This window comes from Tenrec ecaudatus, chromosome 10 (assembly GCF_050624435.1).
Source record: "Tenrec ecaudatus isolate mTenEca1 chromosome 10, mTenEca1.hap1, whole genome shotgun sequence".
NCBI lineage: Eukaryota > Metazoa > Chordata > Mammalia > Afrosoricida > Tenrecidae > Tenrec > Tenrec ecaudatus.
Window position 1 is genome coordinate 54,131,788 of NC_134539.1, and position 18,759 is coordinate 54,150,546.

Here is an 18,759-nt window from a genome sequence, read left to right on the forward strand (position 1 = left end):
CCCTCTCCTTCACCAAGCATGATGTCCTTTTCCAGGGTCTGATCTCTCTTGATAACGTATCCAAAATATGTGAGAAGTTTCGCCATCCTTACTTCCATGAACGTTCTGGCTGTATTTCTTCCGAGGCAAAAGAGAGCTACAGTATTTTCTTTCTCTTCCTTCCTTCCTTCCTTCCTTCCTTCCTTCCTTCCTTCCTTCCTTCCTTCCTTCCTTCCTTCCTTCCTTCCTTCCTTCCTTCCTTCCTTCCTCTTTTCCTATCCCACTTGTTCTTCAGTCTTTAATCCATTGACCCTCTCCTAGCAGAGGTGGAAGCTGATGCTGCGGAATCTGGTCTAGCTTTGAGGAAGCACTTGTAATCAAGCAGATGAGATGGAATTGGCTGGGCCTGACTTCCCCGACATTTCTCTGTCTGGCACGCTGGGAGCGCTGGCTCTCCAGATGCCCCCTCTTGGAAACTTTTCACCACGCTGAGATGCCTGAACCACATGGAGAGGGAGCAAAGGTGCTCTACTCCACAGTCCCAGCTGAGCCCAGGCTCTGATGCCTCAGAGCCCAGGTGGCAGGAATATGAGAGAAGCAGTCTTCCGTCCACCCCAGCATTCAACCCTCTGAGTCACCCCAGATGTTTAATTCATCCTTGCTGAGCTTCCCAAACCACCTCCTCTGTCCTTACAGCTTCCGGACTCTTGAAGTCCGTGAATATAATACACTTGTTCTTGTTTATGGCCCTCAGTTCAGGATTGCATATTATTTAGCAGTATTCATCCAGAATCCTCCTCTTCTCCAGCCTGGTGAAGAAATCCACAATCCTCCCATCGATCGCCACATTGCAGGCCTGTAAATGGAAAGATGACCTGGAGGCCCAGAAATACAGATCCTAAGCCTTTCCAGTTATCCTCTTCCCGTGTTAATGAAAGGGGTATTTGGCATCTAGTAAATCATGTAAAACTCTACTCACATCTCCACCCCTAAAGTAGCAATTCATGTGACCTACATAATAACTGGATGAGAGAGAGAGGCATTCTTATCCCCATTTGAAAGACAAGGAGACCGAAGCTCAGAGATGCTACTTGCTCAAGGTCACATGGCTTGGAGGCAGCAGAGCGAAGATTAAACATCAGATGTGATGTCCTAGGGGAGAAGTTAGCGGCTGTGAGGTAAGCCACACTTCATTTCTTGTGATTCCCATCCTCCTGGTGGAGTGTTTTAACTTTGCAGAGGCCGGCTCCATCTGACTGACCTTTGTTGTGGTTGTCGCTATTGGGTCCGTCAGGACCACTAGCAATGCTCTGTACGTCAAGTTCACAACTGTTGTATTGGAGCCCACTGGTGCCCTTTGGCTACCTGACAATATTGCCCTTCCACTGTTTGAAGATGCTGATGTGCTTGTTCACAAACTTCCCAGACAAGCTATATAGTCCTACTAATTCCTTCAGCCACTCCCATTGGATATATTGAGAAAATGATTGCTTTCTGTTTTACAAAGTCAGTACATACTACTTTTGAAAGTTTTTTTTCAAACTGGAATGAAGATTCTTCATGTCAAAGAATATGATTGTCTCCTGAGATTACTGGGTTGATATAAGTGAGCAGTATAGAAATTGGATACCCAAAATGGGGCAGATAAAGCATGAGGTAGCTGGCTTACAAACTTTCATATGGGGGAACATATTAATAGGATTAAGATGTGTTACTTAACTGCAATTGCTAGCATAGGATATTTTTGTTTTGTCACATAGAATATTATGTTTAAATGAGGATGGCACATATTGAATTATATGCATTCTAGTTTCATCCTGTTAGGTACAGATATGATTTTATTATTTGAAAATTATATATGGCTAAAGAGTTTTGTTAAAATGTCAAATTACAAGGGGTTGGTCTGTCGTAGTTACATAATCTTGCATCAATTTGGCACTTGAGAGGATTAAGAGTAAACTGAGGAGCTGATACCAAGGGCTCAAGTAGAAAGCAGGTGTTTTGAGAATGATGATGGCAACATGCGTACGAATGTGCTGGACACAAATGATGTATGTACGGGTTGTGCAGAGTTGTATGAGCCCCTAATAAAATGAGTATAAAAGAAAGAGTGAATTGAAAGTTTTAAAGTATGAAAATCTCAAAGGAAAATATGATAAAGTCAAACACAAATGACTTCCAATGAACTTCTAATACAGCACCAGCTTTTAACCATGTCCACGTGTCTGCTTTTAAAACTGGGTGTTATTGCTCATAAGTTGACTTTATCATGTGGAATTTACATTAAAATCTATGCATATATAGATTAATTCATTTCTGTCAGAAATGCACGTTGAGATTCAACTATATGCCTGACACTTTTGCTAGATAATTTGCATAGAGCACACTTGCATGCATACTTCTAAGTGTATATGGATACAAATATATCACTATATCCATCTACACATGCTTCTGTAGCTTTTCCAATGACATGTTAATAGTGATTTCCTCTGAATACCAGTAGGAGCATTTTCTTTTTATTTAACTTTATACTTTTCTCTATTTCTTGGGAAATGGACAGCGATTCGTTGTGAAATTAAGATAAAGCGAAACAAAATGTCAAAAACATTATCCCATATCTTTAAGAATTCACCTCTAACATCACGTTAGTGGCTGCAAAATATTCCACTGAATCAATATATCCCCGCTTATTAAACAAGTTTCTAGTGTTAACATTTTCTGTGTTTTCAAATCTTACTCTTTTTTTTTTTTAATAAACCATCTTATCAGGGTCTCTTACAGCTCTTATAACAATCCATCCACCAATTGTATCTGGCACATTTGTACATCTGCTGCCATCATCATTTCCAAAACTTTTTCTTTCTAACTGAGGCCTTGGTACTAGCTCCTCTTTTCTCCCCTTCCTCCCTCCCCCACCCTCCCACCCTTGTGAACCCTCGATAATTTATAAATTATTTTATTTTCATATTTTATACTGTCCATTGTCTCCCTTCACCCATGTTTCTGTTGTTCATACCCCTGAGATTGTATGTCGATCATTGCGGTCGGTTCCCCCTTACTCCCCTGCTTCCCTCACCCACCACCTTTCCCTTACCCTCATGGTATCGCTACTCTCATGATTGGTCCTGAGAGGTTTACCTGTCCTGGCTTCTGTGTGTCAAGAGCTCTTATCTGTACCAGTGCACATGTTCTGGTCTAGGCATATTTGTAAGCTAGAACTGGGGTCATGATAGTGGGGTGGGGGAAGCATTAAAGAACTAAAAAAACATTGAGTTTCTTCTGTGCTATAATGCACCCCGCTGGCTCATCCCTTCCTTGTGACCCTTCTGTGAAGGGATGTCCAATCGTATATAAGACATTCTTATAGATAAATCTTTCTACACATCCTTTTTCATCATTGTGTACACTTTTCTTGTGAGGATAACAGGAACTGTGAGGTGATTGAGTATTGCCCTATTTAAAGTTTTACATCTGTACTTTAAAGATGCCTTCTAGCAAGGTCATCCCAATGTCACGGCAATCAGATGGACATTACAGTGCTTCCTTCATTTTATGCTCTGTAAGCCGAATCACTGCTTTCAAGTCTCAGGGTTTTCAACATGCATCCCATCTTTCAAATTCATTTTGTTAGCTTCCTTTCACCATGCTGCAAAGATCTGCTCTAGCTCTGAGCGAGGTTCGATGTCCCCAACGAGGCATGCTAATGAGGTGTGATCTGACCCATATAGTACAGAAATGGACAATTACCTCCTTTCTCCTGAAATAGGTCATTTATAATAATCCAGCCTCAGACAGCCATACAGCTTTGCATACAGCCGTATGTATTCAATATGCCTTTGGTTCTTTGTTCCTGTGTACTGCGAATAAAACTTTCACATCATGTATTTGTAAAATTGATTTTCGTAAACCAAAGTCAAGAACATTTTTGTACCATCAAATTGTATCCGTTTCTTTCGGCCCTTTCTTCTCGTCCCAGGGTATTTTTTTTTTATGTCCTAATCCTGTGATCCAGGCGTTCACTCCTCCTTGAGAACTCGTGGATGGACACCAGGAGGATCAAGGTGTAAGGAAAGGAAGGAGCAACGAGTGACCTCATGCCTATGGGAGTCAAAGAACATGCTCTGGAGGGTTGCACCTGTTGAAACGTGCAGTATGAGTGTATGCAATTCACACGAGAGGAGTGTACTTAAGTGGATGCTGACATCCCTGCAATTTCAAGTGCGACATTGCCACACAGCCCATGAAGAGAAAGGAGGAGATAAGAGGGCTGTGACCTTTGCTATTCTCAGTATCCCTGGCCAGGATGGAGGTCACTGTTACAGAGAACTAAGCTGAGAATAAAACTTGACAGCCCAGAGCTACAACTCCTTAATGAACACACAACTGATTAAAAAATAAACCTGTGTGACTATACTATCAAACGGCCTACTGTTTTCCCCTTTAGAAACCAAAAATATTGTTCATTCCATAAATATCTGTTGATTGCCGAATGCATGCCAGGAAAAGGATGTGCACTGGCGAGTGGAACAGAAATCCCCTCTGCCAACGACAAGGGCAGAGTGTTCACTGGGAAGACGGCCGATGCAAGGAAGCACGCGACATTTAATGTGATGATGAGAAACGCGGTAAAATACCTTCCTGTTACCTACAGAGCCTCAGTCGGTGGTATCTTCTTGATGTAATTGTGCAACAAAACAATGCAAGGCAGAGATGCTGTTCCTCTGTGGGACTTATTCTTGGTGAGCCCATTGTGGCTGCTCAGGCTTCTAGCACACCTTTCCAGAAGCCCCCCATGTAAATGTGTGTTCCTCACTTCACTGTGATTGGGAATGAAAATCAAGGCTTAACATCATGTCACAACTTCTTCAGAGAAGATGTGGTTTATCCTTCTTCAGTCGTTTGGAAGTTTATCTGCTCACAGGGGGTCCTCCTAGATCATAAGTAGATCTGAGTTTCTAAAAACCAATCTTCACGTTATTTGAGCACCAGGAAAAGTAATTTGCTTAGATCTCGTGACAGAAATTGTGGCAGATCCTTCAAAGTAAATACTTACTACCTCCTCTGTGGTTTAGAACTCCATTCTTTATGAAATATCTTTATTCTCTCTTTCCCAGGCTTCAGGCTTCTTTTCTTGATAGAAGTGACAGATCTGACAGATTCCGAATGAATTTAGTGTGATGCTCTCGTCGGGTAATACGCTGTTTTACAAAATGGGACACTCACTCTTTTGTTCTCATTGTTCCATAAGCAAACTTTCCCTCTAGATGGTATTAATTTTTGCAGTTGTTGTTGCTGGGGGATGCACACAGCAAAACATACAGCGACCCAATTTCCGCATGGGAAACTGCAGTGATATTGATTATGTGCTTTGAGTTGTAAAACTCTTCTTCCCCACTTCTTTCAAGTTAGTCCTCCCTCATGAACACAACACTGGCCCCAAAGGTTCTTACCTAATCGTTTCAGTCACTGGTGTCAATGTCATCGTGCCCAAGGCGATCTCTTTACTCCCGAAGCCAAATTATTATTAGGTTGGAGAAGACCTTAAGAGATCATTATTTGGTCGAAGGTTTAAAGATGATCTCAAGGCAGTAGTTTCATGGATTCATCCACCCTTCATGGCTCCCAAAAGTCTAGAGTCCATTACAATGTGAAATGATGTCCTAGATGTCCCTCCCTTGGGTCAAGATTCTTCTGCAGAATCTTTCGGCAACATGTTGGTAATGGAAGCCAAGTACCATGCATTTCCTCAGACCTCATAGCAAAGGAGGCAGCTGTTCACGGAGTCAATTAGCCACACAGGTCCTACCTTCCTCCAATTTCTGACTTTCCTTCCTCTGGAAGGGAGAACAGAGTTCAATGGCTGTGCTTTGAATGGCCGCTTTTAAGACACCAAGCATCAGAGAAGAGGTGGAACAGGAGCAGCACATAGGTTAGTAGGTCAATTAATTCAGCTTTCCATTGGAACCATGACGCTGAACCTCTAAAACAAGGAATGAAATCCCACGAGGTGTTTGATGATACACTGGAAAACTCAGCAGCAGCGTGTGTGTGTGTGTGTGTGTGTGTGTGTGTGTGTGTGTAGGGGAGGGTCATGGTTGTAAATATATCTATCACGTGACTTTGCCAATCAAACATTTTACAAGAGTAAAACACACTGACAACAGTTACAAAAACTGCCTTTGCAACTCTTCCTTTAATCAATGCAATTTCCCCCTCATGAGTAACCCCCCTCAGCACCCCCAATAACTCACTAATAAACTTTGGTCTTTACACCCATGCCTTTTGTTGTCTTTTTATATGACTGAGACTGTATAGCATGTAGCTTTTTGTGACTGGCTTGTTTAGATCATGCAATGTCTTCAATTTCCCTCCATAGTGTAGCACATATCAAGACTTCATTTCTCCAATGGGCTGGCAGCAGCCCATTGTGGGTTCTCATATGTACCCCATTGGGTTTCACCATTCCTCTGCTGATGAGCATTTTGGTTATGTCTACTGTTTGGCACGATCGTGACTAGTACTGCAAGGAGCAGTGATGTGCCGATCTATTTTTGCCTCTGCCTTCAAGTCTTTGGCTGTACACCTAGGAATGGAATTGCTGGGGTGCATGGCAGTTAAAAAGTTTTGTTTGCTTGCTTTCAAAATTCCCCACTATACATCAATAGTTTCGAAGTCTCAGCCTTCCTGAGAACATTTTGATAGATTGGGAGTGAATCTGTTACATACTTTTGGGCGTTTTTCTATCTTTCAGTTTCCTGTGCAAAAACATACATCTTCTCTTTCCATGCTTCCACATTTCTTTCCTCCTTGTAGCTATCTGTGATTACTACAGATTGCTCCAGAATCCCATTTTTCAGAGTCTCTGCAATAGTCATATTTCATGTAAGATTATCGGGCCTGGAACCAGAAAACTCTCCTCTTTGGCATTAAAATGTGTACGAGTGTGTCCATAATTTTGGGGTTATAATTTTTCAACTTTGACTGTCTCCCCCTCCCCCCTTCTCAGTTTAATAATAGTCATTCCCTAAATTCCTGCAAGCAGTGCCGATCCGCACAGCCACTTTGAGGAAGCAATTTGGCAATATAAAAAGGAGTCTTAAAAATGTTCATCCCTTTTGACCCACTTCTGGGAATTCACCCTAAGGGAACTCTTTTAAATATAAGAAAGGCTTTATACAGTTTTAAACTCATTGCAGCTTTATTTACAAACACTGGGACACAAGGCACATTCTTATTGCCCAGCTTGAGAAAAATAATCAACAATGTTGGACTATTAAACTGGCTATGTTGCTATTGTTAGTCACCTGACTTGTATTCATCTCAGCTATAAAAGAATGAAATGTTGCCTGGTCCAGGGTCAGCTTCACAGTCCCTGGTGTGCATGGCCATCTTGTTGCGGTCACTACATACTGTGAATCCACTCCAGCCGAGGAGGCTCATCTTCCACCACTTTATTGGCCAAAGAGCTGTCCTGTTACAGAGGGTTTTCCCTGGCTAATTTTCCAAAGGAGACTAACAAACCTTTTCCTCATCTCAGTTTGGGAGCTCTAATCATATTTGTCCATCATCGGTGATCCCACTGATACCTGAAATATCAGAGGTATCACTTCCAGCATCACACAAGTATATTCATATAAGACACTGCAATAGGACAAAGGATTCTAGTTTATGGTAGAAACTGACTTTGATGGTGACATGCTATTATAGAAAACACTTATAACACAACACGAAATATAAAAAAGAGTGGTTTGCACTGAATGCACGGTTGATGGTAGGAAATGTAACCCTTCCCCATTCCCCCATCTAATTCAAAATAAAATTCATTTATTAAAAAATAATGTAAATAATTAAAATACTATTCTACACTAATAACCTTATTAAATTGAATACAGAGGACGTCTTTCATGAGTCTGAAGAGGCACCTACGGACTAGTATCAGGCTTATGGAGTAGTGTGGACTTGATCGGGACTAGACTGGGATGTTTTCTTGATATATGATTACTTCTTGATACAAAGCTTTTTGCTATACGTGCATGATTGTCACTGAACTTGTTTATCTTGTCTACCCAGCTTAATGCAGGGTAGGTCATACTTTCATCATGAAAGGGTAAAGTAAACACCAATAGGCATCATGCTAACTCTGGATGCAAGACAGCGAAGGCCATCAAGGTCAACCAAGGCCACCAGAGAGTGTTGGAAGAATCCAGACAAGGTGAGATGCAGAGAAGATAAACTCACAATCTGTGAATAATATCTGCTCACGTCTGTGACTAACCTCTGAACCAACTACACATGTGCACATGCTTACATGAGATACGAACTGCTGCTCACCATAGGCTAGTCTTGTTTTTTAGTTGACGTCTTACCTTAATTGCCCGAGACAGTAAAAATATCAACATTCTTCAAGAAGACTTAAGAAAATGTAAGTCTTCTTATAAAAAATTCAAAACGTGAATAACTCAATTCATAATCACTCAACATAGTGTGGAACAGAAATATTAGATACATTCTCAAGAAAAGCACCAGTGGGAAAGGCCTACCCTAAGATGGCCTGGAGTCCTCAGAAGATGATTTCCATGTGGCTCTTATATCTGGCTCGCTTAGGTAAGGGAAACAATATTCATATGAAAAAGGAACTACACGGATTTTTAAAAATTTTTAAATACCGAAATGAAGTCACTAGATAAGCTTGATAGAGTAGTCATGGTGTTGACACCGAGAATAATAATTGGCTTTTAAGATAAATTCATAGAAAGTATCCTATAAATTCTAGGAATTCATAGCGATCTGAAGAAGAGACGAGAGAAAAGCTGGAAATAAATGAGTACTTGCTAAAGAGCCTGTGACAATATTTGAAGGTCTAAAAATGGATACATAGTCAGGAAGGTGGATTAGTCAAATATGGTATTGGATAACATCTAATAAATTCATGAAGTTCAACGAATACCAAAACGAATAAATGTGAAAAACAAAACAAAAAAAGTATGGGCATGTATGTCATAGTTTAGACATATAAAGACATTTTATTGCTCTAGCCATTTCAATAAGACAAGAAAGAAAAATAAAATGCAGAAAAGAAATGAAACTATCTACATTTGCAGATGGCATGATTGTTTATGATGAAAATCCTAAGGCACATAAAAATCAACCATTAGAACTAATAAATGATAATAACTAATAATAACATAGTAAACATATACAAATTAATTGTGCTTTATGTACTGGCCACAAACAATTAAAAATGAAATGTCAGTGCTCGCTTCGGCAGCACATATACTAAAATTGGAACGATACAGAGAAGATTAGCATGGCCCCTGCGCAAGGATGACACGCAAATTCGTGAAGCGTTCCATATTTAAAAAAAAAAAAAAATGAAATGTCAAACTCAGATCCATTTACATTAATGCAAAATCCCCCGACAATTATAATAAATTTAACAAAAGAAATGTAAGACCTCATCAATTAAAATAACAGAACACTAGGAAGAGAAATTTATGAAGATGTAAATAAATTGAGAGATGTATCCTGTTTGTGGATTAAAAGACTTAATATTGGTAAGAACTAATTTCTTCTCAATTTTTTACTATACTTGATCTTAGCCAAAAAGCCAAGAAGTGATTCTTCTCAATTTTTTCATCCACAGATTTAAAGCAATTCTAATGATAGCCCCAGCCAAAAATAAATCTAAATTGGCAGAAAAATTCAGATATTTATACAGAACTGAAAATAAACTTGAGTAGTTAAAGTGAGATTAAAATACAGGAGGGTGGAGGGAAGGTAAGGGAAAAAGGGGGAACAGATTACAAGGATCTACATATAACCTCCTCCCTGGGGGACAGACAGCGGAGAAGTGGGTGAAGGGAGACATCAGATGGTATAAGATATAACAAAATAATATCAATTTATAAATTATCAAGGGTTCATAAGGGAGAGGGGGGTGGGAAAGGAGGGGGAAAATGAGGAGCTGATACCAGAGCTCAAGTAGAAAGCAAAGATTTTGAGAATGATGAGGGAAACAAATGTACAAAAGTGCTTTACACAGTGGATGTATGTATGGATTGTGATAAGAGTTGTACAACCTCCAATAAAAAAAGATTTTTTTAAAAGTGAGATTAAATTAGAACAGGATTGGAAGACCGACACTATTAATAGTTTTTTAAGACAAACAGCATTGGGAATCAAGGTGATGTGATATTGGCTAAAGATCAATGAAAGAGAATAGGGAGCTCAGGAGTATACACAATTCATGTTTTTTGTTTTAATTTGCCAGGATAGCACATTTTCAACAAATAGTGCTGGAGAGGAGATCTGGATGGATTTCTCAAAAAAAAAAAAAAAAAAAGGTACCTCTTGATCCTTAGCACATAATACATTGTCAAAGTTCAGCTCATGCACCTAAATATAAAAGCTAAAACTAGAAATATTGTAGAAGAAGACACAGATAGATTAAGTAGCACCTAAATTGGTTTTTAGAAAAGTGGATCAAATTTGCTTAAAAGGCCCCACAAAGAAAAGGAAAGCACGTATCATAGAGAGGAACAAAAATATGTGTCATATATTTATCAAAGGAAGACTTGTGTCCACGATGTGTGTGTGATACAGAGATGCACAACACCATCTAAAAACTGACAAAAGACTTTTCAAAAGACTTCACAAAGAGAACCATATGAATGATACGGAGTACAAAAAAAAAGATCCCCAACCTCGCAGGTCATCGTGGAAATACAAAGTAAACCACAGTAAGCTACCACGACACTGGAATGGCTAACTTAAGAATATATACACAATGGCCTTGCCAATTTTGACAAGGGTTGGAGCAAAGCCAACTCTCATTATGCTGCTGATAATTTAAAATCACACATCTACTCTGAAAACACTTACAGTTTCCCAAAGTTAAATCGACAATAAGCATAGGACCTAGACGTTTTATTCCTGACTGTTGACCCCAGACAAATGACACCACTTGTTTTTATAAAAACATGCACATGAATGCTCATAGAACCTTTATTGACACTGGCCAAAAGAAACAACCTGGTAGGTATTAACAAGGGAACAGATAAGCAAAATAGAGCATACCTAAAAAACGAGACACTCATGCGTATTAAAAAGAATCAACTGAGAGGTGGAACAATATACATGCAACTCAAATCATTTTGCAGAATGAAAGAGGTCAGACATTGAACTATTCCATATATGAAATTCCAGAACAAGCAAAGTCAAATAATAGTGACAAAAGGAACATTGTGGTTGCCTGACGCTGGACAGAAAGGGAAAGATATACTTCTTATAAAAGGAATTAAGGATTCTTTGGGGGAGAACAGAAATACTTGATGGTGTACTCATCTTCTAAAACTCACTGAGTTGTGTACTTGGTATTTATGTAGCCTACGGTATATACACTATACCAAATTAAAGTTGACTTAAAAGTTACAAGTATATAAAGCTTGGAAATATTAAAAATATAAAGCTTGGAAAGGAATTATGGCAACATTTAAATTTTGGCAACACTTAGATGATGGCGTTACACGAAACTTTTTTCTTATTTTCACTGTTGGGAATTTTACAAACTTTCTGCCATGAACATGTATCATTTTAAATTGAAAACAACAATAACAAAAAAGAGTGTATGGCATTTATCAGATAAAGGCCAGCGTTCTATTTCTGGGTAACTGTGTGACTAAGATAAGCGTTTCAGTCTGAGACAACTTGTTACCAATGTCAAAAACTTCAGGGTAGAGCAAGAATCCCAGAGGGCTCAGCCCCCTCACTTCTCTTCCACGTTTTAGTCATGAAATTGGAACAGAGACAATTCAATAATTTATCAGAAATTGTGTTTTTAGCAGAATAAGTCTTTCTACAGTTCTCTCGAGAACGGGGGCTTTCACTGATATACTGCGTTAGCTCCGAATATGTTCATATGTCTTCACAATCCATCATATAGATGCATGCAGTCAGTGTGTGTGTGTGTGTGTGTGTGTGTGTGTGTATGCGCGCGCGCGCGTGCGTGCTGGAGAAGAATTCTGAAAGTACCACGGACTGCTAAAAGGACAAACATACCTATTTTCAGAAAATTATGGCCAGAATGCTCTGAAGAGGCAAGGTTGGCGGTACTTCATCTCACATTATTTCAGAGACGTTGTCAGGAGGGACCAATCTCTGGAGACGGGCACCAGGCCTGGTAAGGTGGAAGGCAGCCAAAGAGAGGAAGGAGTGGCTGCAGCAGGGCCCAGGCATCAGACTAATCGTTAGTGTGTGCAGAAGGTTGTCATGGGTCAGAACTGACTTGATGGCCCCTGGGCACCAAAACAACTCGGCGCTGTCCTGCAAACTGGAGAACGACTCCCCGGCAGAACTTCTCTGTTGTTTCAGAATTTCTGCTCCCCAAATTTGTGAACAACAAAAACATCAGCAGGTTTGTCTTTTTCAGCAGAGATGTCGTGGGAGTGATTTCCTACCCCACACTATGGCTAGGAAGGTGGGATGAGTCCTTTAACTTCTTGAACGCTCCCGCTCAGATCTCGCAAGTAGAGTCAGTCTCTTCCATCATGATGTGCGGATGCTTAAAGGAGACAATATATGTACAACTACTTTGCAAACTTTAGAACACGGCACAAAGACTGCTCGTTTTCATTTTATTTACTCCTTTACTTTTGCACTGAACCCACTTGCTGAAGAGCGCCTGTCTATCAAGCTCCGTGCAGCAGGCTGAGGGTAAACCTACGGAGAATGTACAGGCTCTTCCAGCAAAGAAGGCCATTGCTGATAGGTGACGCAGTCACCCATCAGACCAGGTGGTGGAGATCATGTGTGAGGAGTGCCATTTCAGAGGCGAGCATTGAAGCAGTGGGAACAAATGTCGGGGGGGGGGCGTGCTCCTCCCCTCTTGGGTGTGGTCTAAAGAGTGGTCCAGGTGAGACCTTAGTGTGCATGGTGGTGCGAGGCGGTACAAGAATGGAGCAAAGACAATTGCATGAGAACAAGAAGGCAGTTGGCTCAGTTCAGTAAAGAGTAAGCTGAACTGGAAAAGGATAGTTGCCTGCTGTACAGAAGGGATTCCATGTGCCCTCTGGTGTCCTGGTGAAAAGAAGCATTTTGGTGACACCATCCATCCCACGAACCAGAACCATTCTGACCACTTGAGATGAAAACGGAACCAGAAAGCACAGGATTAAAAACAGCAGATTCAAACAACGGCCAGCTTGAATCGTCGTTGTCATTTTGCAATAACTAAACAAAACAGGAGACGAGGCTAAGGTACAAGAGTTCAAGTGGACTTTCCCATGGTGCACAACACACGAAGAAAATGGCAGCACTGGGAAGTAACCTGGAAGCTTGCTGCCAAAATGTGTGTGAAGGTCCTCTTCCTCAGCCAGGCCCTGTAGGGAGGGGCCTCCGCCCGGGGCCTAATGGTTGTCCCGTGGCGTGGTTCTTGGGTGGTCCTGAGTCCGACGATTCTGTGTTTGAAATGTCCTTTTGTCTTCATTGCATTTAGTTCTGGACGGTTGTTGTTGAGGAGATGGAGCCATGGGGTCTGTCCCCTTCCGGGACATGGGTTGCATCACTCGCCTACTCCCTTTCGGACCGGTTCCACCTCCGTTAGCATAAACTCTTATCGAATCTTTTGAGCGCCTTTAGTCTAGCGGTTCTCAACCTGTGAATCGCGACTCCTCTGGGGGTTAAATGACCCTTTCACCGGGGTTGCCTAAGATCATCTGAAAACATATTCCTGATGGTCTTAGGAACCAAGACACTGTTCCTCTGTCTCCAGGAGGTCTGCCCACATGCACATATGCCCACCTACGAGTACCTGGCATGAAGACTGTTACCCATGCTACACCGTATGTTCCAGTCAAAATTTCTTTTTTTTCCAATTTTTTTTCAGTCAAAATTTCACAATATAGAATTACATATTGTTTTTGTGATGAATCACTATGCTCTAATGATGTTCAATTTGTAACAATGAAAATACATCCTACATATCAGATATTTACATGATGATTCATAACAGTAGCAAAATTACAGTTATGGAGTAGCAACAAACATAATTTTATGGTTGGGGGTCACCACCACATGAGGAACTATATTCCAGGGTCGCGGCATTCGGAAGGCTGAGAACCACTGCCCTACACCCTCTGAAACTTTAATCCAACATGGTTATTTCTTAAAAGAGCACAATGCCCATGGCAGATGGTTTTTAAATAGTTAAGTTAAAATATTGCTGGGTTGTAAGACAACATCAGGGGGTCATTTTTCGTTTAAAGTTTAAGGTTATCTCAGGGCAATCATTCCAAGGTTCATGATGCTTCTTCCACGGCTCATGAAAGCCTGGGGTCCATGAGAATGTGAATGATTCTACATTCCCTTTATCCCTCACCTTTGAACCAGATTCTTCTCTGGGCTCTTTGATCTACAAGCTCAGTACTGGGAACTGGTCACCATTCAGTTATCTGGTCGCACAGCACAGAAAGCAGTTGCTTATGGAGAGAGGAGCATGACCTTCTTAAGCTCCTATCTGTGTGCATGTGCATGTGGGAGGGCCCTCCTACCTATAAGGGAAAAAGAAAGAAAAGGAACTTTCTTCTTTATCACTTAATTAAGTCTATTCAATAGCTCCACAATGAAAACAGAATGCCAAGTAACAGATGTGTAAGGCTACATGTCTAGAAAACAACAGTAAATGAGTGGATACAGAATCTCCCCTTGAATCATATACCCAGGGATCTGCCCCTCTACCTCTTCTGGATCAGGGGTTCTCAAACTACGGCCCGCGGGCCAATTGAGGACATTTATCTGGCCCGCCGGGTGTTTTTGCCCCGTTTGTTTTTTTTTTTTACTTCAAAATAAGATATGTGCAATGTGCTTAGGAATTTGTTCATAGTTTTTAAACTATAGTCCGATTTTCCAACGTGTCTGAGGGACAGTGAACTGGCCCCCTGTTTAAAAAGTTTGAGGACCCCTGTCCTGGATAATAGGAGAACTCTTAAGAGTGACAAATATAGGTAAACAAGGGAGAGATCTGCAGAGCAACTGAGGCCCCAGGAAGTTGAGAAATACAAAAACGGGGGCCCCTATTTAGGATGGAGTACCTCAGTTTCCCCTTAGCTGAGAATGCTTTACCATTCCCCGTCACCAACATATGAAAGATGCCAAATATAATTAGCTCAGATCCAGATGAAAGAGATCAAATCTAAATTGCTATGGGCCCTCCTCCCTTTCTCTCTGGAGCAAGTTGAAGGTTTGAAACAGCCCTGAGAGGGGAAACCAGAGTACAGATGGAAAAGATAAAGTGGAGGGAGGAGGCCACACCAAACAAAGCATTTCTAATACTGGCAGCTGTGCCATTAAAGTTAGTGTAGTGAAAGGAGTCAAAGGGGAAGGGCTTCCCAGGGGAGGGGGCAAATAGATGCCCCAGTACCATCTCAAATAAGGGACAGCACCTTTCGATTTAGCCCTTGGGATAGCTGGTTAATTGTCTCAAACGGAAAGAGAGGCCGTGTCTGCCTTTCCCAGCGCTACATCTGCTCGCTCTGCTTTCCCTCGTTCCCGTTGCAGAGGGAAATCGTGGATTTTCAAAGCAGACACTAATTTCTTCTTACTTCAGACAAGGCACTCTCCAAGGGGATTTTGCATCTCTCTGGCTGAAAGAACTTGTCCAGTGCTTTCTGTACCGTATGGGAGCAAGACAGGATTTAGCTGGAACCCTATCAATGAAAATCCTGCTATGGAATACAATAGGACTCTTCCCTGTCCCATTGTAAGAGCCAGAAGACCAGGCAGTTTTAGCATTAATCAAAAGGATTCACTGACAGCGGATAGAGAAAGCTGAGTAAAGCAGGGCTTAGGATTCCTGATTCCATCAACATTGTCATGGAGTTTCAGCTCAGTCATCTAACTCCCTGATTTTCGAGTAAGAGAAACAAATACTTCTATCCCCTCCGCAAAGCATTCACGCCACCGAGTTGATGCTCACTCAGAGACCCTGTAGAACTGAGGAGAACTGCTCTTTGTGTTTCTGAGACTATAACTCTTTCTCCAGAGACGTGGCTGGTGGTTTCGAACTGCTACCCTTGCAGTTTGCAGCACAAAGTGTGACCAAGCTATTAAGTTCAAATGTGAGAACTTTATATAGCCCCGTGAGAATTCTCAATACTCCATCCCAAATCTGACACTGAAAATCCTACTCATCCCAGACAAGGTTTTTTCCAAGCATCCGCTTGCCCATGACAAATCATGGAAGTTATCCGAACCCCTTTCTTTCTCTCCCAGAGAAGAACTAATCCACATTCCAGCGTTAACATCTCTAATCTGCAACACACCCCAATTCTGATCCCTGCTCATCACCCCCACAGCTGCAACCCTGTCTTAAGCACCCATCTTCTTTCTCTTTGACTATGACATGAGGATTGTGCCCCACCCTGCTTCTCTTTTATATTACCAAACCCTGTTTGCAAGCTCTAGCTCGAGAGGGCACATACAGGTAAGTCAAGTGGTTATTGCCCTGTTCATCAATGTCTAATGGCTGATTTGAACAAGATTGTTTGAAAAACATTCCCAAGCTGTCCCTACCACTATGTCTTAGTCATGGTACCCTGGACGAATCTCTAATCCTATTTCTTTCTACTCTCTGTCTCACTTATAGTCTTCCACTTACTTTGGCCTTGTTGCTGGGCATTGAATAAAATAACGTTGTGTGTGTTCATAGTGGAGAGCAAAGTGAATGCTCTTTTTCCTGCCTGAAATCTCCTACTTCATGAAGATGATTTCTAAAATGTCACCTCCTTTGGAAAGTCTCCTCCCTTCCCAAACTTATGAGAATATCCACTCCCCCCAGCCTTTCATCATCTTCGCCCAGTCTTTCATCATCTAAGCCTCAGCCTGGCTCCCGTTTCCTTTGTATCACTGGCTGCCATTGAAGATGATGTTATGCCATTGCTTATTGCCTCGCTCTTCTTTTAGAACAGAACCTTTAAGAGATCAGGACCAGTGAACCACTGATCTAGTCAAGTGCCCGGTACCTCGCAGGTGTTTGAAAAAAATCTGTTGTTGGATAGATAGTGGAATAAAACATGCAAAAACATGTGGATAAGTTCTAAGCTGCAGAGCCGAGAGAAAAATGGCAAATTCTAAGCTTTGCCTGCCCACACAGAGAGAAAAGGATTTACGTACAGGTTTGTGCATTTCTTGCAAACACATAAACTTTTCAAGAACTCGCCTATTTTGAGAAGTGTGGAACTCTCGGGGGAAATGAGAGAAATGCATTTCATTTTACTAAGCATGGTGTGTTATTTTACAAATTGCTCAGGATTTCTCAAGGAATGGCTTCAGTTGAGAGCACAAGGTTGGAAAGAAGCCCTGAAGGGAAGCCCTAATTGTGGACCTGATACGCTTCCTCACTAGGTCCTGATGGGAAGGGAGATTGGAAAGCGGTCTCCAGAGACCCCTACCCCTCTCCCGAGTACACCCTTCATTTCATTCCTCCCCTCACTGATTCCGGAGTCACGCACGTCATAGTCATTAATAATGCCTTCCGAAACAGTCGCCTGAACTAAACAAGGGGATACTGAATCACACACTCTCAAGAAAGGTACTAGAGGGTTGTATTTTTTTTCATTGTATCTATTCACTCTCTACACAGCTAAAAAGCTAAGAAGCTGGGTGTGGTCGTCTGGGTAGACTAGAGAAACAAATCCATAGAAATTCATATGTGCATAAGAGAGAGTTTTATAGAAAGGATAACTGTACATTAAAAAGGCACCCCAACCTAGTCTAGTCCACACCCATAAGTCCAATATTAGTTCATATGTTCAATATAAATTTATACAGTCCTTTTCAGACTCATGAAACACATGCAATGATGCAAAATGCAGGATGATCACAGGCAAGTGGATAGAAAGTCTTGTGGACCCAGTGGCATTGCAAGCATCTTAGCATTGCCGGGAGTCTCCACGTGGCTTCGACAGTTCTCAGTGCAAGAGGTCTATCAGCATAATGTCATGTGTCTTGTCAGTAGAGGGTCTCCAAGGGAGAGAACAGAGAGAAAGAGTCTGTCTCCTGCCTCCAAGGAAGAAATCCAGGAGTTCCCACAATCCTCAGGAGAAGGCCATGCCCACCCAGAGGCCTCAATAGCTATGACTTGATTGACAGACTAGACTCCACCCCCTCACTTTTAAACTTCTCACGTCCCCAGTTGATGCTGGATTATGTAACAGCCACACTGGGTAGTATGACGAACAAGAATGCAGCATGCGGATCGGAGGACAGCTTACTAATCCTCAGCATGCAGATGCCACAACTTCGATTGCAGAAAGAATACCTGAAGCACTTACTGAGGGAAGCCAACGCCTGCAGTCTTCAGTAGGGATGCATTACATTACTCAGTGTAAAGAAAACAAAACTCCTCTCAACTCCTCAATGAATAACATCGTGATAAAGAGAGAAAAGATTTAAGGATTTAATTTTACTTGGATCCATAGTCAACACTCATGGAAGCCATAATCAAGAAATCAAAAGACTTAGTATATTGAGCAAATCTCCTACAAAAGAGCTCGTTAGAGCCTTAAAGAGCAAAGATGCCACTTGGAGTATTAAGACTCTTTTCAATCACTTCACATGCATGTCAACAAGGAAGGCTAGGGAAGCATATCCAAAGTCCCACGGGCAGGAAGGAGGAAAGAAAGCACCATGGACTGCTTCCATGGTCCATGGAAGAACAAACACACCTGTCTTGCAGGAAGCACATCAGGAGTCTGAGATTTAAGGATGGTAACATGTCATCTCATG

The 18,759-nt window shown here is 41.5% G+C and overlaps 1 protein-coding gene and 1 non-coding gene across 9 annotated transcripts in view; one reads left to right on the forward strand and one right to left on the reverse strand.

The window, feature by feature from the left end:
* Window positions 1–18,759, reverse strand: part of ASTN2 (astrotactin 2) — a 1,111,474-nt gene that overhangs the window by 747,351 nt on the left and 345,364 nt on the right. The window lies entirely within an intron of this gene.
* Window positions 9,232–9,338, forward strand: LOC142460370 (U6 spliceosomal RNA). Its single transcript, XR_012786582.1, has one exon. It is a non-coding gene; the product is annotated as a U6 spliceosomal RNA (small nuclear RNA).